Consider the following 6,127-nt stretch of genomic DNA (forward strand, 5'->3'; position numbering starts at 1 on the left):
TGGACATGAAGATGTCCCCATTTTTATTTATTATTCTTAAACTTGAAATGAGTGTATTATTGTCATGGTCATGTAACATTGCCAAATGTAAAAACATTGATTAACATATTTATTCTTATTATTGGTGAATGGATCCACTAGCCTGTTTTTTTTTTGTTGGTCTGGTGAATATTTTAGTATTGTCAGTTAAGAAAAGAGCACATTTGATTATATATAAACACATAATCTAATTGACTGTTTTTCATATTTAAAATTATAGTATCAAAAAAGGTTAGTTTTTATATATATGAAGATTCTACCCTTCATGCACTTAAGCAGCATTTATAGCTTAACTTTTTGAAAAAAAAAACATTTTTTTAATTTTTAATATTTTCTTGTTTTCATGTATTTTTTTGAATACATTGTTTTTTTATGATTATTACAGAATGAAGCATTTGTTGGGGCTGTCTTAAAAACACCTTCATGGATCTTGTCATCACACAATGATTGTGATTCCAATTATTTTAAGAGTATTGTAATTATTGATGTGAAAGGTATGTTTAATGTATTGCTTATCAAGTTACAGTATAGTACACATGTATGTGTAAAAAAGAAGATGTGGCGTGATTGCCAATGAGACAACTCTCCACAGGAGACCAAATTACACAGAAATTAACAAATATAGGTCACCATAAAGCCTTCAACAATGAGCAAAGCCCATACCACATTGTCAGCTATAAAAGGCCCCAAAATGACAAATGTAAAACAACTCAAACGAGAAAACTAACAGCCTAATAAATGTACAAAACAATGAAGGAAAAACAAATATGTAACACAGCAACAAACGACAATCACTGACTAGGGACCGGCACATATTGAATAATAATGGAAATACATATCAAAGGTGCCAGGCTTACAATTTATATTACAACAGACATGATGATGATGATGATTTGTCTATAAAAGACTTATCAGTGACATTTGAATCAAAATAATTGAAAGGCCAAATAACAAAGTTTATGAGCATTGAGGAAACTTGGAATATGTCAAAGGTACAACAAAATGTATATACAACTTAAGGCCACCAATGGGTCTTCAACATGTGGGAAATCACACACCCAGAGGAGGTCTTGAGCAGGCCCCAAGATCCTAATGTATACTAGTTAAAAAAAAAAGGAAATCACTCTTCACTTTGAAACAAAGAAAAACCTAAAGTATAATGTTTCTAATAAAAACATATTTATTGTTCTGAACACGACTTTACATTGAAAAAGATAGTGTGACTTAGTACTGTATTTAACGGTTAAATGTTCATAGTTCCTTTACATAAACAATATAAAATAGTGTTCACATGAAGAACAAATGATGAATGGGTTCCAGAATATGTACTGGGGACACATTGTCTTGGTTAATATGTATATTTATATAAAATAATTTAGCAGCAGCAAAATTTAGCATTTATACTAGTTTTATCAACTTATTTATGTTTTTGAAATAGTGAAAAATATTTGTTTACCTTTTTAGGAAGACAGCATAAACGCAACATCCAGTTTTGCAAATGTGAACCAGAAGCTGTTACATTGGTGAAATACAGACTGTGGCCTTCAACCACTAAGTTTCCTAAACTAGCATTTGACATGGAACTACTCCAGTGGTTATATTTATAAAACTAGACAATCTAAAGGTGATTTAATTCAAATTTTGGTTCAATTTAGCCCAGTAGTTTCAAAGGAGAAGATTTTTGTAAAACTTAACATACAACAACAGATGACAACAGATGTTGTCGACCAACTGATGACAGACCTGAGATGTTACTTTAGGTCAGAGAGGGTTATCTGAAAATTAAAAGTATAAATTACCTTCCCCTGATATTGATGCTTTATTTTCAACAGTGTCTCCATTTGCTGAAAATCAATTAAATATATTAATCTTGATTGTTGTTAATAATTTATGATTCAATTGAAAAATATGTAATTTGTTTTCTCTTTTTAATATTTTTTAAGTGTTTTTTTTTTGGTTTTTTTTGCCTTAATGTTACCTGATGTCATTCAATTTTATATAATATGTATTTCATGGTCTCAAAACATGAATGAACAGTTCTAAATAATGTGGTCTTTTTGGGCAGTAAATAATGCAGTTTATTGGACTCAGCTATTTCAATAACATTGAAACCAAATTGCAAACTGACAAGCAAAAACAAATAAAATATACAAAAAATTATGTCTGACAGTCTTATGAACATTTATCATTTTTTATTTTGGTATCTAGCAATCCTTAAAAAATTTGAAGACTATTTAGAGAATATTGATGATTTCATATAAAAATGGTAGATTTGTTTTCCTAGGGGCCAATTAAATAGCCTTATTATACCTTCTTCTTTGATATATAATCATTACTTACAATTCACAACATCTTCTGTTAGTTCTTTATTCCTATGAAAGCAAAACATAATAAAACAAGTGTCCAAATTTTGCAATGACTTAATTTTGATCACTGTCAATTGTATATATTATTTGTTCATTGTTTTGAAAATTAACAAAGTTGTTAGGTTTCATTTAAATAGGTTTTGCAATATGTTAAGTGACTTTTTAAGATTGGCAATCCTTTTTTTTTACCATTTTAATATGTTCTAAGCCATTAATTTCTATTTCTTTTTACAAAATAAATACTAGCAATCAATACTTTAAAAAAAAACTCTTAACAAAATGTACTTTTATTTTGAATATTAAAACACACGACAATATCAATAAAACTTAAGTGCTTAAGAACTGTAAAATTCATATCATCATAAAATATAACTGTACATTAACTTGTTATATAAATGTTCAAGAAATCATGTTAAAAGCTCGCTCTACGCTTTGTGTTAAGTGAACTCAAAATATGAGTTTTATAGAAGTTATATTTATTTAATACCTGATCTGAAATTTCATCTCTGTTTTCAACAACTCCTTCAGAGTCTCTTTTCCATATGATGATGGGTCTTTCAAGGTAATCCTTCAACTTCTACCAATATATTCCCTGCTGTAATTTCCTTGTACGGAACTGGGGTTGCCAATTTAGTTGAAATGGCTAAAGTAGAATATAAGAATAACATTTATAATTTTGTTTATTTTATGTATATTTTCGATTTATAATATAATTTGGTTTTTTTTTTTATTTCAAAAGTAACATTTCCTGATCCAATCAAGCTTTCACACATATCTATTTGAAGATTTTGAAAATAGATTAATACATGATTTATTTTTGTTAACTGAAACCCCAACTAATTTGAATATCTTGTACAAATATCAAGCATTTATTGTTAAGTCTTTAGTGTTTTTTCTCTTTCTTATTTTCCACTAAATTTTTGGTAATTGTTCTTAGTGTCTTATTTCTATTTTCTCTAATTCTTCGGCAATTTATCCCTTTCCTAACCCATTGATTATCAAAATTTAATCAACGTGTGGTTCATTTGATCTCAGTACTTCATTGGTCGAAATTTAATTATGACGTCACATTTTCTTGCTTTCCCTAGAATTCTCTATTGTGACGTCATGAAAAAAGGCGACCATGCCTGATGACGTCTTATATAAAGAACACAATTTTTTGCAGAACATTGTAAAGAAAGTATCCATTTTGACTAAATTTCGTCTAAAAATCATTAGAGAAACAGATTCCACCACTATATCTCGTGTAATACGATATTTATCCACTCTCGACAGTTAAATTTTAAATATTAAAACACTCGGCAAGCCTCGTGTTTTAAATTTGAAAATTTAACTGTCTCGAGTGGATAAATATCGTATTACACTCGATGCAGTGGTAGAATCTATATATCTCATCTTGTATTTGATTTTACGTTTTTCTCTTTTTTTTAAATGTACTTATGTCGACTAGCTATCACTTGATGTATTATGGTTTTTTTCATGTGATATAATACATTTTGTTTGCCTCTGCTTTTATTCTTATGATGTTTCAATATATGTAACAATAAATGACAACCACTGAACAACATGCTCTTGACTTATAACAGGTGCATGTAAATTGCAGTAGGTTACAATTGGTTGGTTTCTACAAATGCTGAGTACATGTATATAAATGTTTGTTCAAATATTTTTTTCAACTAAGCTATTTGAGGAGTGATCACTATTATAGTATTTTTTTATTTATTTATTTTTGGTGTTTTAATGCATTTTTTAAGCACCCCTTTTGGGCTATTTCCTGGCGGTCAGTTTTTAGTGGTGGATGAAGCTGTAGTACCCAGAGAAAACCATCGACCTTCGATAGAAAAACTGATTATCTTAGTCAATTGAGATTGGAGTCAAGTTCCCAGCATAAGTGAGATTCAAACTCACATTAACCTCAGTGCTGACTGGCTTCACTGTTATAGTATAAATGAACTCAAAAATACATCAACAGAGAGTCATATTCTTTTTATTAAACACCTAAAATTTGTAAAACTTTTGACTGTATCTAACTTACATACCCCAAGCTGCATTAAAATGCTTTCTTACAAGCTGTCTTAGCTCTTTCTTTTCTTCTTCATTGCAGATAGTTTGATCAGGTTTTGTAGCTTTAATTTTTTTTCCTGAAATAAATTACCTACATTGTAATAAAAAAAATAAACATAAAGTGTGATCCATTAGGTCACAGGTACATATTATTGATATTTCAAACTAGGTAAGGTCAAAATATTACTTATAAATCGAAAAAAATATGATAAATGTAATAAATTTTACCTGAAACGAACAAAATAAATTTCTCTTGCAGGTCAAAATCAAAAAATGGGGCAGCATCTTGTGTACCAAAGAAATCAGGTGCTGCCTCCTTCTCCCTATCACAGCCTAATCCACAAACTGCATATCCAATGGAATCCAAAGTTTGACACTGAAAAAACATGTATAAATCAGTAAAGTTTATGATCATTGGGATAGAGAATTAAAATGAATATCTGAGGCCTTTTCATTCATTAATGATGGATTATTGCCTTTTTGGGGGGTTGGTGGGGTGGGGGTTGAAAAAAAATACTTTGGCATTGCTGAAATAACTGAAAATAAATACAACAAATTTAGTATACCAAAGAGGTTCTGTTCCCAAATCTATACAGGACAACACAGTAAAATGGCTGTGTTACAGTAAAACATTTTTAACAAAATCTTACCAAGAAGAAATCTTGTTTCACCAAATAGTTTTGTTGTGAAATAAGTTTCATACAACAAAGGATTAACCTCAATGTAAAAAATAATTGTGATATTCAAGTTTGCATTTTTACTTGTACCTATATATAGACCTATATATAGATTTTCAAAATTTAAAATCAACTTAAGTGAATTAAGCTATTATTAAAAGAGGTTTGATAATTCAAAACCTTATAATTATTTTAATTTACTGATCTACTCTGAGATAGTTGCAATCTATGTAAAACATACCTTTGACCTAAATAGAATTCCATCTCTCTCTAACTTCTATTTGCCTTAATCAAATGGAATGACACATATTACCACAACACATTGGATGGCAATTTTGAATTAGGGTGGATTGACTTTGGTTCTAGAGTTATGTCCCTTTTTAACTTAATATGCCAGCATGCTATATGCATGGATACATTCTCAATTTATTAAATAACACAACTCATTCAGCTAATCCATATTTTCAATTGTGTAAGTGTTTCTGTTCAATTTTTGATAAATTTAGCAGCTTGTTATAATCAGGCTATCTATTTTATTAGGATTACTAATAATAACAGTTAATATTATACAGGCAACACAGAACAAAATGGTACCCTTATAATTGCTGAAGGTTAAAATAATTAACACTTACAGCCTGGCCAATAATGTTAAGCTGTGCTGATATCACAGCCTCCCCTCCCTAGGTTTTCCTTTATAGGGATCAAGCCTAATCTGCTGTGCATCTTCCCTGAAGACCTCCTTTTCTCTCTCGTCTAATTTTCCCCACTCATTTGCAATATGTTTGCAATATGTGGGACCATCCATTGTTCCTGAAATAAATAAACAAGTCCTTTCAGTTCAGAATTAAGATGTCAAATTATTAGATACATAATTATGTGCAGACAAGTTTTGTTTTTAGCCATTAATAAATGCAATTTGTCTGTTATTTTTATGTTCCGTTAAATATGTTTAGTAAATTTATAAGTGTAAAAGTTGGTTCT

General features: G+C 29.5%; 2 long non-coding RNA genes across 3 annotated transcripts; both read right to left on the reverse strand.

The window, feature by feature from the left end:
• Window positions 1–1,838: 1,838 nt before the first annotated feature.
• On the reverse strand, window positions 1,839–2,966 carry LOC143051110 (uncharacterized). Its single transcript, XR_012970598.1, has 3 exons — window positions 2,893–2,966; window positions 2,380–2,411; window positions 1,839–1,883 (listed from the first exon to the last, which is right to left on the reverse strand). It is a non-coding gene; the product is annotated as an uncharacterized LOC143051110 (long non-coding RNA).
• On the reverse strand, window positions 2,967–5,822 carry LOC143051109 (uncharacterized). 2 transcript variants are annotated; one of them, XR_012970596.1, is made up of 4 exons: window positions 5,779–5,822; window positions 4,698–4,845; window positions 4,445–4,546; window positions 2,967–3,048 (listed from the first exon to the last, which is right to left on the reverse strand). It is a non-coding gene; the product is annotated as an uncharacterized LOC143051109 (long non-coding RNA). The 2 variants fall into 2 exon arrangements; XR_012970597.1 differs by lacking the exon at window positions 5,779–5,822 and adding an exon at window positions 5,388–5,497.
• Between the last annotated feature and the right edge of the window lie 305 nt (window positions 5,823–6,127).

The sequence above is a fragment of the Mytilus galloprovincialis genome, chromosome 11 (genome assembly GCF_965363235.1).
Source record: "Mytilus galloprovincialis chromosome 11, xbMytGall1.hap1.1, whole genome shotgun sequence".
NCBI lineage: Eukaryota > Metazoa > Mollusca > Bivalvia > Mytilida > Mytilidae > Mytilus > Mytilus galloprovincialis.